The sequence below is a fragment of the Triticum aestivum genome, chromosome 6A (assembly GCF_018294505.1).
Source record: "Triticum aestivum cultivar Chinese Spring chromosome 6A, IWGSC CS RefSeq v2.1, whole genome shotgun sequence".
Lineage (NCBI taxonomy): Eukaryota > Viridiplantae > Streptophyta > Magnoliopsida > Poales > Poaceae > Triticum > Triticum aestivum.
This window is the reverse complement of record NC_057809.1, coordinates 519,202,698-519,226,702: the sequence shown is the minus strand read 5'-3', so window position 1 is coordinate 519,226,702 and position 24,005 is coordinate 519,202,698.

Sequence of the window (24,005 nt, the reverse complement as noted above, 5' to 3'; positions counted from 1 at the left end):
CCATAGCACACTGTATAGGCTCACCGCCGCCTCTTTTTTTTGCGATGTTCCATGAAATTGCCACATACATCTTGTACTTTTTCATTGTGTAACCCTATCTGCAAGTTGACACGGCTAATTTCAGACATCTCTACATGATACTACATTGCATATCCCTTGCGCATATTTAAACCACCAATTAACGATTGTGTGCGTACCATAAACTAGCCATGACTCTGTATGCTGGACTAGCAGGCACTCTAAGGGAGCCTAATCTAGTGCACTGGAATTCCTACATGCCACATATGATTTTGTGTAATGTACTGCCCCTGTTCCTAAATATATGTCTTTGTAGAGATTCCAGTATGGACCACATACAGATGTATATAGATGCATTTTCGAGTGTAGATTCACTCATTTTGCTCCGGATGTAGCCTATAGTGGAATCTCTAGAAAGACTTATATTTAGGAATGGAGGTACGAGGTAGTATCATGTATGACATCTACATATCTAATTTAGTAGCCAGTAGTAGAAATCATTGTCTGCACAAAGGGATTACTGGTCGAAAATCCTAGCAAAGCATGCTGGCAAGCACAGAACAATACAAGAGAGAGAGACGCGCTTACAAGATCATAGCAATGCCTCGGTCCAGGATCTTGGTTGGCTAAGCTGTTAGATCTACAAGAAACATTGTCCTTGTAGTTTTTGCCAGCTGCATAACAGGTAACAGCGACCGGTTAGTATATTTGAAGTACATCGGGCAGGTGATGCTGGACGGGTTTAAAGGTGACAAGTACCTAGGCCGTGGAGGATGCTTGGCATCTCTCCAGACGGTGGGAATCAGGTTAGAAACGTCGAGGGTGATGATGCTGCGCTGGCTATCAGGGTCCGGTAAGGAGATCTAGAACCGTTGAGTAGGGTGTTTGTGGAGCGGCTCTGGTAGGGTGGACTATGGTGTGGGCGAAGCGGATCTGTGGCCGTGGACGAGGGCATAGGTGAAGCTGCTCCGGTGGTTGGGTTAAGGATGGTGTCGACGACACGGATCTGCGGCCGTGGACGGGGTGTCAGAAGCTGCTCCGGTGGTTGGGTTAAGGATGGTGTTGACGATGCGGATCTACGCCGTGGACGGGGTGTCAGAAGCTGCTCCGATGGTTGGGTTAAGGGTGGTGTCGATGATGAGGATCTGCGGCCGTGGACGGGGCGTCAGAAGCTACTCCCGTAGGTTGGATGAGGGTGCGAGGAAGCGGATCTGAGGCCGTGGACTTGTGAGTTGGCAAAGCAGCCCCGGTAGGGTTGAGAATGGTATAGGCGAAGCTACTCCGGTAGGGTTGACGATGGTGTCGGTGAAGCGGCTCCGGTAGGGTTGAGGAAGGTGTCGGCGAACAGGATCACAGGCCGTCGACGGGGGTGTCGGTGGGGCGGCTCCGGGGGGTGTGGACGAAGCGTCTCCGGTGGGGAGTATGAATGAGCCGCTGCAGATGCGCGGCGGCTGACGAGAGTACCGGCAAAGAAGATCCGTCGCCGTGGACAAGGCCGACACTGAATAGGCTGTCGTACAGTGGTGGATGAGAAGTCTACTTGTTTCTAGGGGAGGTGGGAGGGGTAGATGCGGCCGCAGAAGCAGATCCGGCGAGGTGGACGCCGCTGGCAGTGAATGGGCTATGGTACGCCGGTGGATGAGTAGTCTGGGGTTTCAAGAGGTGATGGGAGAAAGGGCGATGAAGTACAGACGGCGTGATGTAAGATGCTCTGGTGCTATGGAGTTAGTCATTTTTGTGGGAGGGAGAGAGGAAATGGGGGTGCCGTGTAGTGGGGGAACCGGAAGTTACCAAAGCAGCCCCGACCTATCATGTAGATGAGGGCCGTATTGTAACTGTTGGTCTCCGTGCACCAAGGACAAAAGGGGGATTTTGCATGCTAAAGACTAAGGTGGCGGAAATTTTAGAAGGAGGCGGGCGATTTTGCCGCCCGCGGGATCGTTCGTATCCAGTTTGAACTAATTTTGGACCGTGCTAGCGGGAAGGTCATGCTAGATTGTGTACACGGGGCACGCGTCAGCAGTTAATAACTGGTGTGAAGTCCACCCCAGAAAAAAAGACAATAACTCGGGATGATGCGCCGAAAACTTGGACGTTCACATGGGCGCGGCCAATCGTACGGGTGTAGTGGCGCGTTCACAAAAAAGGGATCAAACGCTCGGCCCATGTATTTCTCGTGTAAATAGATAATTTAGTGCCATTGGTTATTTACTTTAAACATAATGCATTGACGTGTTAGTGTAGAGGCGCACAAAAAGAAATGGATATTGTAGTCAGCTACTTAAAAGTGTTACCTCATATGATTACATAGCCTCCATTTCATAAATTGCGTACCCGTTGAATTCATATATGAATATTACATATATTACTTCAAAATAGAAACTTAAATCATCCAAGACTAATGAATTTGAATGCAAGAGTAACAATGTTGCATGTACATGATAGCTACATTGGTTGTTTGAAGAAACATCACCGTAACTTTGGCATGCACAATTGAAAAGGCTTATTTAAATAGAAAAAATGTGATATGTGAGTGTCCAATCTTTATAGCGTTGAATTGATATTGTACCTTTGGCCACGATACGAAGTAGATATTGACTTATGTTCAAGCGATGCACGTCCACGATCGCTAGATAGTGATACATGAATGAATTGTGCAATCTCGCTCACACGCATACATATCTCATTTCCCTGTGGGCATCGGAATCACACACGCGCACTTCATGTATTTCTCTCCCTCCATCAGGGTTAAATTCGTCTTTCTACCCCGTCCTACAAGTCTCTCACACAAAAAGACACACGCTCTCTATGTCTAACACGCCCACCCCTTTAATTCCGCCCACCCACAGCCACTAATGTCTCTCACACATATGCTATCTACCTATCCCTTAATATAGCTAGATATGTGTCACACAAACTCCTTCTCCCTACTAGCAAGATGCCCATGCGTTGCACGGAACATCAAGATGCATTTGTATGAGAAGTTTGTCTTGTGGGAGAAAAGGATGAACGAGGGAATGCCTTATTTGCAAATGCGGAGAGGGGTGTGGGTATTTTTTTGCAAAATTGCCATAGTTTCCTTCCTGTCCGTCGGATATAAATCGGATGGCCTATATTGCAGGATGGCAGGAACACCATCATCACCAACTCTGTTTTTTATAAGAGTAGAGATATGTGAGTGTCACTGCCCCCCCACACACACCCACACTTCCCAACACCGAAGGAGTAGGGTGACACCTCGATCTTGATACTAATCTATCGACTGGCTTCTCTCTCAAACATACACACACACACACACACACTACCCGACACCGAAGGAGTAGGGTGGCACATCGATCTTGATAATAATCTATCTACTCCTCTTTCAAACACACATAAACACACTCGCTTGTTGTGCCTCTGTGCCTACCACACACACTCTCGATACGTATTTCTCTCCCTCCCCCCCAACAATGACAACAGAAGGATGACAACTCGATCTGATCATAATCTGTCAATTGGTTTCTCTCTCAAACATTGTGTCTCGGTGCCTCGCTCGGTAGCCCCCTCGATATGTAGACTTCTCGCGCACGCACAGCTGTAGTGACGATGACGCTGAACCCAGTGTGCCTTGTTTTTACCGGCCTCATGTGATAGTTTTCACCCTGTTTTCTGTTAATTAACAAGGCAACCTTTTCTTTGTTACTACTAGTGAATCTGAAATCATTTGGGGCAGACATAAAATATATCACTTCAACCCAATTATCGCAGCAACTATTTTAAAAGAAATTAGCTAGCTGCCCGTGCGTTGCATGGAAGATCAAGATGCATTTGTATGAGTAGTTTATCTTGTGAGAGAAAAGGTTGAACGAGTGAAGGCCTTATTTGCGAATGTGGAGAGACGTGTGGGTATATTTTTGCAAAATTGCCATAGTTTCTTTCCTATAAATTAGATATAAATCCGACGGCCTATAATGCAGGATGGCACATACACCATCATCACCAACTCTTTTTCTACTCCCTTTGTCCAAAAATACTTGTCATCAAAATGGATAAAAAGAGATGTATCTAAAACTAAAATACGTCTAGATACATTTCCTTTTATCCATTTTGATGACAAGTATTTCCGGACGGAGGGAGTATTTGTCTTTTTAGAGATTTCAACAAGTGACTATGACCGGACCTTACCAACATACTCAAAAAAGTAGTCCATAATTTTGATGTTATCCTCTTTTCTTGGCAGTGCAGTGCCATCTGGATACCTCATAAATAAATCAAGGACAAATCTGACCCCTTCCTGAAAAGACATATGGAGCAAAATGAGTGAATCTACACTCTAAAATATGTCTACATACACATTCGTATGTGGTAGTCCATTTGAAATCTGAAAAAGACAAATATTTAGGAACGAATGGAGTATATATAAGAGTAGACATGGAGATATATCTCCAGCATGGTCTACAACAAAAATGTGCTGGGCTGGTTAGTGCCGGATGCTCGCAACGCGATGACATGAGTTCGAATTCTGTCTTTTAACTTTGTATTTTTATATTATATATTACTCTACTTATTTAATATATATACTTCTTTCACTACTGTACTGACAGTGGAACCCACAGAGTACTTAGAATACAAGATTAAGGATGGACTTGTTTCTTTTTAACTTTCTGTACGAAGTTGTAGCCACCCTGCAAGTCACGTGTACACTATACATGCAATTAACTTTTTATAGAGGGACAATCATACATGCAATTAACTCAAATGGATTGAATGTCACTCTATTATTTCCAGCATAAAGAGCATCTCCAATGGCAGCCGGCAAATTTCCTCCCGCTTCCTTAAGCGGAGGACGACATCAAACGCCAGCGGCATACATTTTTACAACTCTAACCAACCAGATGAAATTCATGCAAACATGGACTGATTTCATATAAGCATGAAGGATTTCGTATAAAAAAGTCGGATCTTCATATAAACATGATGGATTTCATTACATTTACATGAACTAAGAGGTGCCAATCTGGCTCTCTTGTATAATTAATACTCCCTCCGTCCGGAAATACTTGTCCTAGAAATGGATGTATCTAGACTTATTTTAGTTCTAAATGGCCGCCCGCGGATCCCTTTGTCTTCCTCATGTCCATCAGACACTTGCGGGGTCGACGAAGGTCCTCGGAAGAGACGAAGTAGCAAAGAAACCACTTGAATCCGCGGTCGTCGCCTCGGCGGTGGCCTTCATGGGTCCCAAGTGGCGGGGGCCTCCCGTGTTCTACTTCTCCTCGATGATGGCGGCGGACACGTAGAAGGTGGCCACCTTCTCGTCGCCTCCACGCACCCGGTTTCTGTCTCTGCCTGCATGCCGCTGCTGCAGGCACGGGAGGTGCGCCCACAAACACGAGAGGCGTGGCCACCGTAGACACTAGTGGCGCGGTACGACGCGGCAATGACGGCGCCCGTACCGGCGTGCTCGCCGCCGTGCCGGCATGGAGCAACTCGCCACTCCTCGTCGAGCTAAACTGGAGCCGCGAGTTGCTGAACCACGCGCCTGCTTGGGGTGGCAACTGGCTCCGTCGGGCCAAGCGAGGTTGGTGAAGCACCGAGCGACCTTGCCCGTATCCGGAGGGCTCGGCGGGCCACCCAGCCGGGTAATATGCCGGTGAACGGCTCATCGGAAGCCATCGGAAGAGTGGAGAAAATGGTGAAGGAGGAGATGTGGAAGCGGCGGAGGGGTGCGATTCTTGCCCGATGTCTGTCTGGCCTCGTGTAAATAGAGTGCGGACGGTAGGAGCTTGGCCGGCGTCTAGCCTCGTTTAAACTGAGGGCGGACGGGAGGAGCTCGACCAGTGTTGCTTTTAATTCCGGCCCGCTCATGAATGGACGTGTGGCCGGAGTAGGATTCTCGGTTTGCATGCGGGTTTAACGGAGGGGTTTAATGGAGGCGCCGGGCGTGCAGCGGGTGACACAGTACTATTCGATTTGACAGCAGTAATGAGCCGTCAAATCACAAAGGCCCCCGCCTCTCGTGAAACCGACCGAGCTAGACTGCCCTGCCCTCTAGCCTTTTAAAAAATGTATATACTCCACTTTTGTACAGTAGTAGTATCGATGGATTGCGCCATGGAGCAAAACTTGAAATTAAAAAAAAGGTGGTACATATAGAGAGCGCTCGTTGCCAAATTATGCATATAGTACTATTAAAAAGGCTTGTCACAATAATGGTGTCCAACACAAGTGCACAACCCACCCCTCAAATAAAACTAAGCACCCTGGAATTCTTTGACAAAACTAAGCACCCGAAAATTCTTTGACAACTAAACTGCTGGCTATATGATGTTGGCCATATATATTGTATGTATATAATGTGAAGAAACGAGTGGTTTTCGTAAGATGACTTAATACTCACCTAGACTGAGGGAGTATTCGATTTGACAGCGGGCGGCGCAGTTCCCGATATGGCTTTAATGAAGATGAGGGAGGGAGTAGCGGTTCCCGATATGTTAAACGGCCAATGCATCCTCCTTCAATTAATGCATGAGGGAAGTAATGGGAGGAGGTCCGGGAAAAGAGGCTGCACGATGTGAATGCAACGCAGTTTGCCCTCATTGCCCACATATAAAGGCGCCCCTCCATTCCAATGCATCTACCACATCATACGCACCTAAGCATTTGCCTAAGCACCTACACTAAGCACAAAAGAGCTCACTCCAGACCCATGGCGGCGATGCGCGTGAGCGGCCAGCGGCTGCGCCAGATGGTCCACGACGTTGGCCTGCGGCATGGCGCCGAGGATCATCTCCAGGCGGTGTTGGAGACCGGCTGTGGATGGCCGCCGTCGACGCCAACTACGACTCTCAGTTGGACCAGATGATCGTTGACACCAGCAACAAGTTCACCGTCATCAAGAAGCTCGCGGACGACATCGCCGTACTCCTCCAGCCCACACGCCCGGGCTCCTCATTGCCTGCCACCCTAATCGGCCTCCATGGCCGGAACCTCTTTCAAGCACTGGTGGCCCTATGACTGCCCGCCGATGCCATGAAGAATGTCCACCTGGAGGTCGCGCTCGCCGCAAGGCGCCTCGCCCTACAATAATTCGTCGACCTACACATCCACATGTACGACCAAATCGTGTACATAGGTATCTACAATGCCAGTGAGGACGCTACGAGGTTGGCCTTCCTCAACCGGCTGGAAGCCTTGGATGCCTTTGCTGAGAAGCACCTCGACCTCGCCACAAAAGCCGCCGCTCCTTAGCCGCTGGTCGGTGGCCCGTCGCACTAAGTTGAGGAGGAGGAGGTCGTACGTTCGTGGATCCATCTTTCTTCTTGCCTTCTGTAACCACCACTGCGATCGCATCCTCGTGGCCTTAATTCTTATTGTGTTGTTGCATTCTTGTTCCAGTCAATACTGACATGTGCAATCCCTTTGCTTAATTATATGCATCACTGTAACTAGTACTCCATCCGTCAATTTATAAGTTATGCTTACCTTTACCATCAACTTCGTGCAACGCGCGGGCATCTTGCTAGAAACACTAGAATATGTCTATATAATCCGTATGTGATAGTCCATTTGAAATCTCAAAAAAGACAAATATTTAGGTACGGAGGGAGTAATATATTAGGAGTTTATCAAAACAATAGTGATTTCTTTCAAATTTGTGAACAAATACCGCACGGGCACATTGCTGGTAAAAGGAAAAGGCATGTCGCGTTCGCGTCGCACCCCCACACGCCCGGGAATCAGGAGTACAACACGGCCCATTTGGCACGACACATAGCTTAGGGAAGGCGTGTTGCCTAGCATTTTCACTTTCATGTGGGACTGCCATTGAGCAAACCGACACCCCGCCCGCCGCCGGGTTGGAAAACAGAAACAAGGGGAAGATCTAGCTGTAGCACGGAAGCCAAGAAATTTGGTGTCAGACGGGGCTCGATGATAGAGTAGGAGCATTCCGTACTAGTACTACTCCTACTAGTACCAAGTTTGTACTCCTAATACTATATTACTAGTACTACCACTATACAACTAGTAGGTACGTGCACGACACAACATCATAGGAACAAAAAACGGGAAGATCTTGTTTTGGGTGATTTATCTTTTTTTCAATCAACGTAGTATGAATAATATGATGTGGGGGCACCCATGAAGCTTATGTGGCTTGGTTGCATGGCTACGGAAGGTTAGAGAAAAATAAATAGATAATGTGTTTAGAGTGCACTCCACTAAATAGATATACTTTGGATCCATTGCCACCTATATAGTGTGTGAAAAACTATATAGTATGTGAAAAACATAAGTCAATAGATATACTGCACATCTATATCTATACCCCCTATATAGTGTGTGAAAAACTTTGAAAGTTAGTCGTTGGATGAAGCCAATCCGACGGTACAAAGATGGCAAATCTGAGCACTACTGGCCGTTGGATATCATCCACCAGATTCTGCCACATGTATAATCTAGAAGACTCCATGGTTGAACTGAATTCATGACTAACTTTGCCACAACTAAGCTTAGGCAAAGTTATTAGTTCTTCAAAATGAGAGCCACAAGTTGGCAAGCCTAAGGGAATCTTGCCACATTTTTTGTGTGTCTGTCATGTGGGGCCTTAGTGTGGCTTGCCTAAGGTGTGGCTTGAACCAAACACTCACCTAAGTTAATCAAACTTGCCTAACCTTACATTCCACCAGATTTTGCCACATGTTAGAATCCAGAAAGCTCCACATGTAGAAGCATAATGCACAAACCACCAGAATCTCATGCGTGTAATGCACGTGTACCTTACTGATGTCTACTACACAACCTTCTTCTTGTAGACGTTGTTGGGCCTCCAAGTGCAGAGGTTTGTAGGATAGTAGCAAATTTCCCTCAAATGGATGACCTAAGGTTTATCAATCCGTGGGAGGCGTAGGATGAAGATGGTCTCTCTCAAGCAACCCTGCAACCAAATAACAAAGAGTCTCTTGTGTCCCCAACACACCCAATACAATGGTAAATTGTATAGGTGCACTAGTTCGGCGAAGAGATGGTGATACAGGTGCAATATCGATGGTAGATATAGGTTTTTGTAAACTGAAAATATAAAAAACAGCAAGGTAGCAAGCGGTAAAAGTGAGCGTAAACGGTATTGCAATGATAGGAAACAAGGCCTAGGGTTCATACTTTCACTAGTGCAAGTTCTCTCAACAATAATAACATATTTGGATCATATAACTTTCCCTCAACATGCAACAAAGAGTCACTCCAAAGTCACTAATAGCGGAGAACAAACGAAGAGATTATGGTAAGGTACGAAACCACCTCAAAGTTATTCTTTATAATCAATCCATTGGGCTATTCCTATATGTGTCACAAACAGCCCTAGAGTTTGTACTAGAATAACACCCTAAGATACAAATCAACCAAAACCCTAGTGTCACCTAGATACTCCAATGTCACCTCAAGTATCCGTGGGTATGATTATACGATATGCATCACACAATCTCAGATTCATCTATTCAACCAACACATAGAACTTCAAAGAGTGCCCAAAGTTTCTACCGGAGAATCAGGACAAAAATGTGTGCCAACCCCTATGCATAGGTTCCCAATGTCACGAAACCCGCAAGTTGATCACCAAAACATACATCAAGTGGATCAATAGAATAACCCATTGTCACCACGGTTATCCCACGCAAGACATACATCAAGTGTTCTCAAATCTTTAAAGACTCAATCCGATAACATAACTTCAAAGGGGAAACTCAATCCATTACAAGAGAGAAGAGGGGGAGAAGAAACATAAGATCCAACTATAATAGCAAAGCTCGTGATACATCAAGATCGTGCCAAATCAAGAACACGAGAGGGAGAGATCAAACACATAGCTACTGGTACATATCCTCAGCCCCGAGGGTGAACTACTCCCTCCTTGTCATGGAGAGCGCCGGGATGATGAAGATGGCCACCGGTGAGGGTTCCCCCCCCCTCCAGCAGGGTGCCGGAACAGGGTCCCGAGAGGTTTTTGGTGGCTACAGAGGCTTGCGGCGGTGGAACTCCCGATCTAATCTCTATTCTGGAAGTTTTAGGGTACGTAGGTATATATGGGTGTAGGGGGTACGTCGGAGGAGCTACGGGGGCCCCACGAGGTAGGGGGGCATGCCCTAAGGGGGCCGCCCCCACCCTCATGAGCACCTCCCGTATCTCCTGATGTGGAGTCCCAGTCTATCCGGTGGCTTTCCTTCGAAAAATAACTTCTCCAGTTGATTTCGTTCTGTTTTGACTCCGGTTAATATTCCTTTTCTTCGAAACACTGATTTAGGCATAAAAAAACAAATCTGGGCTGGGCCTCCGGTTAATAGGTTAGTCCCAAAAATAATATAAAAGTGGATAATAAAGCCCAATGTTGCCCAAAACAGTAGATAATATAGCATGGAGCAATCAAAAATTATAGATACGTTGGAGACGTATCACTTTCTAGTACTAGTTGGTAGTAGTAAGAAACAAATTCCAGTTTTGGCACGAGCTCGTACTGCAGGAGCACCACAAGGCCTGCCGCAGGAGTTACATTTCCCTCTCGGGGCCCACGGGACCGAACTTCAGTGGCTTAGTGCTCGACCCATGAGTCAATGACATGCGGACCTTAAATGCGGCTGGCCCACATGTCATTCTCATGGTGGTGGCGTGGTTCGCGACTCACTTGTTCGAGATGAACCGGCCGGTGGTGGCGTGGCCGTGGCGAGGGTGCCACAGCTGGGCGTCGGGGCGTTACGAGGCATAGATGGCCACACCGGTGGGTACTACCTGTAGTACATAAGTACTCCAGCTGAGGATTGATGCCCGGGATGAAATGTGTCACAGCCGCTGGATGAAAATTTGATGGTGCGGGAGTACGGATCAGAGCACAGCAGCGGAGCAGGCAAACCGCGTCCAATCGGGTGCGTCTGTGGTAGAAAGTTGATGGTTACCGCAGTTCAGCTGGCCCGCATGTCATGCACACAAAGGCAGAGGCGCAGTGGGGCCGAGAGGGATGAGGGGCACGTCGGGGGGATGAGGATCCCCTGACACAAACAATCCTACCATTCTGTCACTGACATGTGGGACCCATAAGCGTGGGTCCCACCTGTCAGCGAAGGAAAGGCAGGGCAAGGCAGTGATAGCCAGGTCAAAGGATCCATGTCCACGTCGGGGGGACGTCGTGCCGTGGGTTGGAGCGGCGTCATGGGAATCGCGTGTGGGTGTGGCGTGGTAGAAACAAGAAACGTGATGGTCGCCGGGGTTCAACTTCCATGGACAAGCTGTCATGTCTGCTGACACATGTATATCAAAACTAGACTGTTTATATTTCAAGCACGTGAACAAGTATTATTCTACTACTTTGGATCCATTGCGACGCACGGGCCAGCACATTAGTAGTAGTAGTGTCCATCTCTATCTCTAGAGGCCTTCCCTCGTCCATCCTTTTCTCTCACAAGATAAACTACTCATACAAATGCTTCTTGATGTTCCGTGGAATGCACAAGGATGTTTCCTTGGGGGTCTCTCCAGCGCAGCATGGCCGTAGTTGCAAGTTGACGCCCCTTGAGATGCCGACGTTGAGGGGCACTCGGATTTCCTCCGATGAGCAGGTAAGATGAGTTTGATCACATAGTAAATGCATTCTAAAGACTACTTCCATGTCCATTTCCTAATTCTCCCCCTGCACACAGTTTCACAGGTTAGGCTCGGTGCGAGTGGAGATTGGCTTGCATATGTATGGGAGGGTACCAACATCAATTTGCACAACATTTACAATGGTGACACCGTTCCCGTAGAACCTTTGTCCAACATTGGGATCAGCCATGCAACTGGCCACCGCATGAATTGGTACGATGGAACCACGGTGAGATTGAATAAGATAGCACGAACCTTGCACATGGCGGTCAAAGGCGGACCATGCTGTCTGCGGCCGATTTGTTGCCGTATGGAAGACGTTGTGCTCCTTTCTAACCGCATCTTCAAGGTGACAAACCAGGTACCTTATTTTGTATGGGACACATCCTACGATATACTCCCTCTCTCCCAGTTTATTTGTTTTGAATCTTTTTGTTTTATAAGTTTTAAATTCAAATTTAGAGCTCCCCATCACATGTTGAGATTACAATGTCCATTAAATCGTTGCATGCATGTATAGTAAAGAAACAAATCTCGAGTTTGGGACGAGTTCGTGCTGCGGGAGCACCACAAGCCCTGGCGCAGGAGTTACATTTCCCTCTCAGGGCCGTCGGGACTGAGCTTCATCGCCTTACTACACCTACCTTTGAGTCAATATCATGTGGACCCGATAGGTGACTGGTCCACATGTAATGCTCCCATAGGCAGAGGGACAGTGGGGCCAAGAGGGGTGAGCCACAGGTCGGGGGACGTGTGGTTTCATGGATTCGAGCGGCGTCGTGGGAATCGCGGGTGGCTGTCACACCCTAGCTAGTCATGCATTAGAGTGTTGCATCATGTTTATTCTTTCATCAGAAACCTGAAATGGGGATGACAGAACCCCCAGCCCCCTCTGAAACCAACTAGGGTTTACTAAAAACTTTTTCAATGAACCTGAAATGCCCTTCTAAAATGCCCATCATTCTTGTCCTGGTTCAGAACCCCTGACAAAAGTGATGCACATTTTCCTAGGTCATCCTAGGGTCTTTGAATTAAATCATAGATATTTGAATTTGGGCATTTAAAATTATATAAATATTCAGATGCCCAAATATCTCCAAACTAAAATGTTTCATGTTGGAAATAATCCAACTATGGACCAGGAGTAGTTTGGTGATTTTAGGAGTTGCCTAAGTATTTTTATTAATTCAACAAAGTTGCAAAGTATTAAAAAACAGGAAAACAGAAAAAAATAGAAAAACCTTACCTAGCGCCCACACCCGGCCCCACCTGCCGGCCCAGCCCAGCGCCGCTCCAGCAAGCTGCTTGCGGCCAGGCAGGCAGGCAGGTGCCTGACGGCGACCGCAGCTCGCGCCACGCAGTTGGCTGCCGCCCTGCTCCACCTCCTCGCCTCGGGGCTGGATGGATGAGCTCCACGCAGCGCCGTGAACCCGTAGGACACCTCCATTCTCCCCCAACCCCTCTCTCTCGCGCTCCCCGCCATGGCCGACGCCATCGCCGCCACCCCCTCGCGTAGCCACGCCCTCCGTCGACCCCACGCCGTGCCGCCGTGTCCAGGAGCTCCGCTACCCTCCTCTCCTTCGAGCAAGCCGAGCCCCGAGCACTCGCAAGGCCCGAGCCCACTGCATCGACCTCGACCGAACCGCCGTCGCCGGAGATCCCCTTCAACACCGTCGTCGCTCCGGTCCGTCCCCGGCCGCACCAAGGGCTTCGTCGAACTCCCCGTGAGCTTAGCCATCTTCCCTCCCTTCTTTCTTGTTCCCGAGCCGTGTTAGCGACCTCCCAGAGCTCAACCGCACCCACCACCGTGGAGCTCGTCGCCGACGTGCTCCCGGTCACCCTCCGATCACTCCACGGTGTCCATCATGCTCACCGCGTCACGTAGCACCTAACTAGCTACTCCCCGCACCTCACCGACCCCTCTTGCGTCAAGTTCGACTTCAGCCGAACCCCGGTGGCCGCCAAAGTCGTCGCCGGCGCCAACTCCGGCCACCCCGACCCCAACGGACTCCACCAAGAGCTGCGGCTCGACCTCAGCTCCTCTCCGGTGGCCTCCGCGGCTCGTTTGCGTTGCCGGAACGGCAAAAAATCACTTCCGCCGCCGCGTCGGGCTCGCCGGCGGCTAAACGCCAGTGCAGCCGACCCGGGTTTGACCACGGGTGGGCCCTGGTTGACTCTCCTGAGTCAATGACAGGTGGGGCCCAGCCCTGTTAATTAAACAGGTTTAGTTTTAATTAAACTTTAACTAATCTAATCACACTGACACGCGGGACCCACTGTCAGGTTTGACCCGGACGTGTCCCGTTGACCTGCTGACGTCACACTGACGTCAGGCTGACGCAGTAATTGATTTTCTGGATTTAATCTAATATAGGAAATTCCAGAATATAGTTTAAACTTCAAAAATTCATAACTTTTATTCTGTAACTCCAAATCAGACCAATTATATATGAAAAATGATCAGAAAAATCCAATCTATCCATTTGTACTATTTTCATGCATGATTAAACAAGTTAACCTGATGTTTAATGCAGAACAAGGAAAAACACTTTAAAGGGCCATGTTTGAGTTTGAAATTTGAATCTTTGATTCAAATTGGTTCAAACCCTTCCGGTCTTAGTTGCATTAGCCCAACTCACTCATATTGCCTGTTTCATGCATGCATCATATTGTTGCCACATTGTTTGGTGATGGTTGTGTATCGGTGTTCTTGCGGCAGGTTCTGCCTCCGAGGAAGTACCGTGATTACCCTAACGAAGAACCGTATCAGTGCATCGAACCATCAGGCAAGCAACCAACCATTTGATCATATCGATACAATCCCATGTTCTCGCTCCTGCTCTCTTTTACTGCATTAAGACAACGCGTTTTCAAACTGCTGTGTGCTACGGTAGTTGAACCCACTTCCTCTGCATGACCTGTCATTGCCACAGTAACTAGATGAAACCCACTAGCATGTGTAGGAGTTGATTGAGCCATATGTATGTGTTGTTCCTACCTTGCTATGCCTGCTATGCTTAGAGTCGTGTCAGTCTGGTTCATCTGGGTGATGGGCTAGAGTGAAATGATTATGTCGGTAATGAGAGTGGGTTGTGGTGAACACGACTTGGTAAAGGTATCGATGAGAGGCCATGTAGGAGTACATGGTGGGTTGTTTCATTGAAGCCGACCTTAAGCACTGAGATCTGTATGTGTGATTTAAGAATCAGCTACTACCATGCATTGGGCCCGAAACCAATGGACCCTCTCGGCTTCTTATTCACCCTAGTTCTCCGTCCAGGAGTTGCAAGTAGTTTCTGGTGTTTGTAGCCTACTGGAGGCTGTGGACAGCGCTGACCGTAGGGGTGGGCTGTGATGCGGTAGGTACGTGGCCGGGGATACCGGGCACCCGTTAGGTGTCACGGACCCCTGTACACATCGTTCGGGGCCGTATGGGAAACCTTGGCCGGACTCCCTGCGGATGGAACCTGGATAGGCGATAAACCTGGATTGGAGACTTTGGTGATTAGGTAGGTCGTGGCCGACACCCACGTTGGGCTTCCGCTTGAAGGTTGCCGAGTACATGTCGTGTAAACGACGGTAAGTGGTGAGAGCGTGTATGAAGAAGTACACCCCTGCAGGGTTAACATAATCTATTCGATTAGCCGCGTCCGCGGTAAAGGACTACTTGGTTGCCTATACAGTTCATAGACAAGTAAATGGAAACTACTAAAAGCCTCAAGATAAGTGTGAGTGTCGAGGATGGCTCTTCCGTAGGAAGACGGAGGTGGATCCTCGGTAGTGTATTGAAGTGGTGAGTAGTGGACTCGTGTGCGCAAAACCATTTCAAGTTGAAGTCTCATAGGATAGCCTAGCCAAGAGTCAAAGCTGGCTTGCTGCAACAACTCCACCAACCCTTCTTGATAATGTGCATGTATGTAGGATCTGATGTAAGTCTTGCTGAGTACCTTTGTACTCATGTTGCTATAATTTACATTTTTACAGAAGACGCTGCAACCCCTTCTAATGGGTTCTTCGTAGACGTTGACATCAATGAGTAGGCTAAGGCCCAGGTGGTGATCCTGAGCTTGTGAAGGACCATGTAGTATAGCTAGGCTTTCCAAGCCTCTTTTATTTTACTAGTTGTCTGTACTCAGACAAGTTACTTCCGCTGCTGGTTTGTATGACTGTATGACTTGAATGCTGGGTCGTGTGACCCGTACCTATGTGTATGTTATGTATGGCTCTCTAAGCCTTAAATAAAGTACTTGTGTCGTAGAGTCATGTTGTGATGCCATGTTGTATTTGCACATATCGAGCATATTGTGTGTATGATATTGAAATGCTTGGTATGTGTGGGATTTGACTATCTAGTTGTTTATCTTTAGTAGCCTCTCTTACCGGGAAATGTCTCCTAGTGTTACCGCTGAGCCATGGTAGCTTGGTACTACTCTGGAACACTTAGGCTGGCCGGCATGTGTCCTTCTTCGTTCCTGTGTCTGTCCCTTCGGGGAAATGTCACGCATTGAGTACCGGAGTCCTGTTAGCCCGCTACAGCCCGGTTTACCAGAGTCCTGCTAGCCCAGTGCTACAGCCCGGACCCACTTGCTGATGACCGACACGTTCGAAGCTGGGTCATGGATGCCTGTCCCTGTAAGTCTGTGCCACTTTGGGTTTACAACTAGTCATGTCAGCCCGGGCTCCTTATCATATGGATGCTAGCGACACTATCATATACGTGAGCCAAAAGGCGCAAACGGTCCCGGGAAAAGGTAAGGCAACACCCGTGGGGATACCGTGCGTGAGGCCGCAAAGTGATATGAGGTGTTACAAGCTAGATCGATGTGACATTGAGTCGGGGTCCTGGCAGTGGCTGTGGTAGAAACTAGATGCTCGCCGCATTTTAGGTGGCCCACATGTCATGCACACAAAGGCAGAGGGGCGGTGCGGCCGAGAGGGGTGAGGCGCTCGTCGGGGGGCGTGGTGCCGTGGGTTGGAGAGGCATCGTGGGAATCGCGAGATGAAACGTGATGGTCGTCGTAGTTGAACTTCCATGGACAAGCTGTCATGTCTACGGACACATGCACTGCATACCGATCACTGGAAGGAGTAGCAGAGAAAGCTATATATGCGGATAAATAGTTCCTTATAGTCAAGCGGACCCATGCTACTACTCTGTTCCAAAGACATACGCACCATCGAAATAGTCCATCTATATCAATATACACCGAGAGGGAATAATTTTTTTACAAGAGAGGAAATAGTTCATCCATCCATAATGCCCTCCTGCTGGTGCAACCTTTTCTTCTTCTTCTTCTTCTTCTTCTTGTTCTCATTCTCTATGGGAGACGGCTTCCCAACAAGCTCTTTGGACCTTGCAGCTATCTCAAAACTCACACGGGCATCGAGGGCAGCATATTTTATCCGCTCATACGTCAAGGGATAATTCTCCCATCCAGACGACCTTAATGCCACCGTCTCGTCACCCTTCTGAAGATTTGTACCGAGCACAAAATTTGCTACGTCGAATAGGGATGGTGTCTGTTTATCACAAACTTCTACAAGAATTTTGATTCTGGTTTATAGGTCAGTGATGCTTTTCAAATCAAGGTTGTACGGCTCCAGCTTCTGTTTGTCCCCTTCGATGGCTGCCCCACAGAAGTATACGTCCTCCCGAGACAAGAAATCGTGAAGCTCACCTGGTATGGAGGGCGAGTGTATGATGTGGTACACCAAAACATCATCTTCGAGGCACATCTGAAGGACGGCGGCGCGCTGGATCTTCCTAAGGGCACGCTCAGTGTACTCTGCGTCGAGACCGATGACCCTCGTCTCTACCTTTTCGAGGGAGTTGGATACATTGTTGATCCACTACCGAACAACCCTTGGGTGGACGGTGACGGTGGCAACTATGCGCATCGAGCCTTCGGCGAGGACATGTTGGACGCTAAAAACTTGCATCTCGATCTCTATCGCCATTTGGAACCGCTAGAACGGAGGGCTATGGTTTGGAGAATTAGGATTAGATGGCTAGTCTAACTGAAGTAGTAGATGATTATTTAAAGAGGTTAAAACAATGTGAACGTAGTGGGGTTTGGATGCAAATGAAGATGAAGGGGAGGTGAAGAAGCCGAGGAGAATCGGTTCCCGATCGAGAAGTAAATGGGAGAAGTGGCATGCAGGCAGTTGATTAGATGGCTAGGTAGACTAAACGAAAAGGCTATGCGGGTACGCCGGTTTTGACACCAACAGACATATCAATGATGTTTCTTGCATTATACTACTCATACTCTGAACAATATTGATCTTACATTAACAATGCATGTCCTTTTTGATATGATGCAGTGTCCCTACAGTTACTGCCCTTTGTAATCACACCACCTTTGCCAAAAACAGGGAAGCACAACTGGTTCCTCACTCGATCAGACGACGGCAAAAGACTGATGATCATTCAGACACATGAGCCGGAAAATTTATATTGCAAAAACCCCACAGTATACAAGCACCGTGTAATACGTGAGTATCCGGACAGTGGCTGTTACGTCTATGAGCAGGATACCAGCTTGTTGGGGCCTTTAGGATTTTTTTAGTTGGAGGCGGGTAAACAGCCTTGGTTCACACTCTCTGTTTCTCAGACTCAATTATCCAATTAACCAGGAGATCACCGTTGGCAAGGACCTTGATGGCAGAGAGGCTCTATTGCTATGGAAAACTGTGTCTACACGGTGAGCCCTAGGAGTACGGGAGCAAACTCCCCTGATTGTTAACGATACAGCCTGCAGCCAAAAGAAGGTGAGAATGACAAAGGCATCCGGATTAACTTTGATCCTTGGATGTCTCAATTACGACAGGCAGTGATGTGGTTCGAGCCTTCAGGTTGATAGGTAATTGGGCTGTTACATCGAAAGGGTGGAGTACTGGTGTCTTCGGATCACTAGTCGCTGAAGCGGGGCTGCAAATTATGATGGTGTTGGATCATCTCTTCGAATGACTTTGTTGTCTTTGCTGCTGGTTCTGGATGGGTAGTTCTTTCTTTTGTCATGCATATTCCTTGTCATTTGGTCATCCTCGTCTATGTCACTCTTACTATGTAATAGTTGCTTCTGTTTAGAATGTCATTCTCGTCTGGATCACGAGAGTCTGAGCGCTGCAGATGGGTGCGTTTTGGTGGTGTAGCAAGACTTCTTATGAACTATCATGTCTTGCTGTTTATGTCAGTAGTAGTCCCTAGTCAGTGTTTGAATGTTGTATATATCGTTGTTTCAAACTGTTTATTGTCTCGAACTACTGGTGGGCTAAATGAGGGCATCACCATTCTCAAGTGTTCAGAGTATATCTCCTTTTTTTAAGTTATATAATTTGAGCTCAGTGTCTTTTCGATGATGTACACTTGTGTTGGGCCAGTGAGGTGTCGTTGAATATGGGTCGAGTAGTAACGCAATGCCAAATAGGTCAATTATGACTCTTAGGCCGGGCTCTCAAAAGATCCTGAAAAAAGGCCGGGCTCTCCAAAAAAAGAAAGAATAAAAACTCTTAGGTCGACATGTGGGCGCCACCGGTGTTTTCGTGCGCTTGCGTGCCGAGAGCATATTGGCGCGTGCTCAAAATTCATGCTACCTTTTCATCCCCAGTCTCCCGCCCCTCCCCCACCTTTGGAATCTCGATTCCTACTCCAGTTCCCCCAAATCCCCCTCCTGTACTCCCTGTACTCAAGCGCACTATCATGTCGCCGGTCAACGCGGATCTCTGAGCCAGAGATCCTGAGGTCCGTCCTGCCTTCGGTCGCTGTGTGCTGTCGCTCAACAGTGGCATGGCGGCGCTTGACGACTAGTTTGCCGGCAAAGTGCTGATGGTAACCATCAACGGCGACCGGCCTCCCGTCTCGCCGGACGACCTTGTCAAAGCTCTTGGCATTGCACACGGCATCCAAATAAGTGACTCGCTCGTCGAAGTCTGTCCGCCACCGGCTGATTTCTTCGTCAGGTTCCGGACAACTTTCGACTACAGTCGTGTGTTTGAACTTTCCCGGCATTTGCTCTGCGATGGTGCGCTGGTGAGCTTTGATCGTTGGCACCCAGGATGGGGCTCGGTGCCCTCTGAGCTTGAGTTTTTAACAAAGCTTACCTTCCACGGCATGCCTCGACATGCTTGGAACAGCGAGTCCATGAACGAGCTTATTAACGACCTTGGAGGTGAGCTCGTAAGTATGTTTGTTCCTCCAGACAGCTGGGCTCTGACGGTTATGGCATGGATGAAGAAGCCGTCCACCATACTGAAGGTGATTGGTGTTGAGATACCGGTGCAGGAACCGGGGTTGTACTATTTGTCACTACCAAGGCCGCCGCGGACAACGTTAGGGATGTCCCTATATCGATTGTTCATGCATGTCGAAGAAGTGGTCAATCCATCAATCGAAGTCCTGCCTCCGCCGCTGGTGCCAGGGTCCGTCGACGACGTCCATTACAGGAGTCAACGTCAAACTTTCCCCGTGTTGCTCGGAACGATGGATGGCACAGGGCCTACTCCATTGCGCGGCGGAGGCCACTCCTTCTTTGGGAGAAGAGGCAGGGCTGGCTGCCTGGATGTGCTCTAATTTGAGGTAACAATTGAATCTTGTTAGATACTAGTTAAATCCGAGCTATGGGTATGAAGCAATGATATGCCAGTACATTTGATTGTGACATGTTCTAATTTTGTACCTGGACTTTTTTTAGAAAGGGTTGTATGTCAACTTAATGTGCTAGCAGAACTTATTGTGTTGTTTGTCTGTTTTCTTTGCACAATATTCAAGATATTTCCCCGTCATTTATAAAGATGATGAACCGTTATGTACGACTTCATTGGTTTCAACATAGCCCTTCCCGTAGCAATCTACTGCTTCCATCCTGATTGTGCCGCCTGCGTGAAATTTTTGTATGCAAATTCAGTATGCTATGATGTTCTATATGATTGTGTCAACTATATAAGTTTTTACTGAGCATCAGAAATGCATATGGCTGAAAGTTGTCTTTACAAGCATCGACCGATGGGTCTCTCTCTATCTCTCTCTCTCACACACACACACGCGCGCACGCGCGCACACACGCACAAGTGGGACCCGTTGAATTATTTATTTTCTCATGACAGCTTTCAATTAGGTTCCACTGTAATCTAACTTTTTTCTTAAGTTATTAATTAAGCTCAGTGACTTCAAAAAGTTGTACAGAAGCCTTGTTTGGGCCTTTCCGGCATCGCTGAATGTGGGCTGAGTAACCATGTTAGGTTGTACTGTACTACACAGGCCTTTTTTCGCCAATTTTTTTAAATAATACATTTTTATTAATTTTCATAAATATTATGCTAGGTAATTTTTTTCAAAAATAATACACCGTCGGCCCGCTGCAGGCCGACTGGGCCTAGTCGGCCCACAGCAGGCCGATTGGATTCCAGTCAGCCTACAGCTGGCCGACTGGCCCCTGTCGGCCCACTGTGGGCTGATTGGGTCCTGTCGGCCCACTATGGGCCGACTAGAGCTAATTGGCTCGCTGTGGGCTAATTATTTTTGCAAAAAAAGTAGGCATAAAAAATATGTGTTTAAAAAAATGGTAATCATGTAATTAAAAAATGTTAAACGTGTATAAAAAAATGTTCCCGATGTATATAAAAAATGTACGATATATATGCAAAAAAGTTGACTAAAAATTATGTTTTTAAAAAGTGTTAATCATGTATTTAAAAATTGTTAAATGTGTGTATAAAAATGGTCCTTATCTATACAGAAAATATATAATGTGTATGAAAAAAAGTTGACACCAAAAAAATATGTTTGAAAAAAATGTTAATCATGTATTTGAAAAAATTGTTTTATTATACATCAGGAACATTTTTTATACATGTTTAACGTTTTTTAATTACATGATTAACATTTTTTTAAACATATATTTTTTATGCCTACTTTTTTTGCAAAAACAATTAGCCCACAGCGAGCCAATTAGCTCCAGTCGGCCCACAATGGGCTGACAGGACGCAATCAGCCCACAGTGGGCCAACAGGGGCCAGTCGGCCAGCTGTAGGCCGACTGGAATCCAATCGGCCAGCTGTAGGCCGACTGGAATCCAATCGGCCTGCTGTGGGACGACTAGGCCCAGTCGGCCTGCAGCGGGCCGATGGTGTATTATTTTTGAAATTTTTTTATCCAGTGTAATATTTATGAAAATTAATAAAAGAAATGTATTATTTTTTTAAAAATAGCTTTTTTCAACATCAGCAATGCAACTGGGCCGACAGTTGTACACAATATCCGGGTCAACTTGTTATTCTCCGCCCTGCTGGGCTGCAAACTTTCCAAGGTGGTATGCATTAGGCTTAACAAGAAAATGGACTTTAAGAAATAATAAATGAGATGTAATTATAATAACTGGACAGTTACTATGCACCAGACACGTAATTAGTTTGAAAAATATATTATTTTTGGAATTTGAAAATTTTAATTTCATTACTTGTTGCGCGCGCAATATTTTGTTGGATTTTAATGTAATACAACTTTAATTTGAAATTATATTTAACCTGACTAGAAATTTCGGATAAAAATATTTCGGATCCCATCAAAATGTGGGAATTTTTTTAATTCTGTTTTGAGCGGTTGTTTGAAATTATTATTCGTTGTCCTAGCTAGAAGTTGGGCTGTACTTTTAACAAACTATAAATGGGCTGTAGTAAATTCCCTTAGAATTAAAAAATGGGGTGTACATACTTACAAATCGCAAATGGGCTATATGTTCTCTGCCAAATCCGAGTTGTGTGCCTACTAAGTTGACTCGTACCAAGGGCTTCTTCAACCTCTGGTCTTCTTGCTCCAGCCGCCCAAAGCAGCGCCGGTCGTGTCGCGTGCTCCTACCTCCCATGGCCGGCTGTGATGCCGTGGAGGCCTCACTGCCCCGTAGTACTCCCACCGATGGCCAGACCATCCCTCTACTCACTCACACCCCCTGTTATTCTGCGGCGACGGCAGCCTTACACCGCGGACGAACCAGTGAACCCTCGTACTCCTCTCCGTGCAGGCTTCCACTGCTGCGTCTTCCCCGGCTCTGTGTCGTCCCATTCCTAGGCTTCACCGTCGTCCAGACCACCGTCCTGGTGCTCTCAGCGCGGCGTGGTCAACGTGGTCAACGATCGACTTCCATCGGAAGAGTACTATACGTGGAGAGGCTGACAACTGGGTCCACGGCAGCCGCAAGGAAGTGTCTCCTTATTACGCGCAAAATAATTATTCCTCCACCTGACAGCGGGGACCCACCGGACGGGCCACCGTATTTTGCGAAAAAAATGATTCGCCCCCTGACTGCTGGGACCCACGAGCTACATCTTCGCACGCAAGGAAGTGCGTCCGAAAGAAAAATGATTCGCCCCTGACTGCTGTGACCCACCAGCCCCCCGACTGCTGGGACCCACCAGCTACACCTTCGCATGCAACAAAGTGCGTCCGGGCAAAAAAAACCAAACGATTCGCCCCCCTGACTGTTGGGACCCACCAGCTACATCTTCGCAGGCAAGGAAGTGCCTGACAGTCGGGACCCACCTGGTCGAAGCGTACGTAGCGTTGTCATTCTGGTCGCGAACGTGTAGGTACATACGGGTCGATGTAGAGGCACGCACGTGTCGTAGTAGAGGCGCGCACGTAGCATGTACACGTACGTAGAGCGGCCAGGGTGCAAGAAATAAAATACGGCCACGTATGTGTACGTACGAGCGGGGTCTCGAATGCCTACTCGCGCATACATACGGCGAGGGCTCGTGTACATGGCTGGGTCGGAACGGAGAAACATCGTCGTCGTCGTGTTCATGGGGAGGCAATGGAATGCGTCGTGTTCATGGGGAGGCAACGAAATGCGTCGTGTTCATCGGGAGGCAACGGAACGCTTGGGAGCCAACCGGCTGGGTCGGAACGAAATGCGTGGTCGTGTTCATCGGGAGGGCTTGGGCGGAATAGGCGATGGAAACGAGGCCTGGCGTACCGCGGAACGGAGGAAACAGACCTCCTACGGTCGAAATGGGATCCTGTTCATCGGGAGGGGTGTGGCGTGCCGCAAAACGGAGGAAATGGACCTCCTACGGTCGAAACAGGGGTCCTGTTGATCGGGAGGGGTGTGGCGTACCGCAAAACGGACGAAACGGACCTCCTATGGTCGAAACGGGGGTCATGTTCATCGGGAGGGGTGTGGCGTACCGCAAAACGGGACTCCACGTGATACTGTTCATCTCCACCGTCGACCTCCTCCAGCCTCCACGGGCTACCGTCGACCTCGTCTAGCCACCACGGGCTCCTGTTCATCCAGCCTCCACCGTGCGCTACTCCACCGGCTACTATTCAACCACCCCTCCACCGTCTACTATTCATCCAGCCCTCCACACCATGG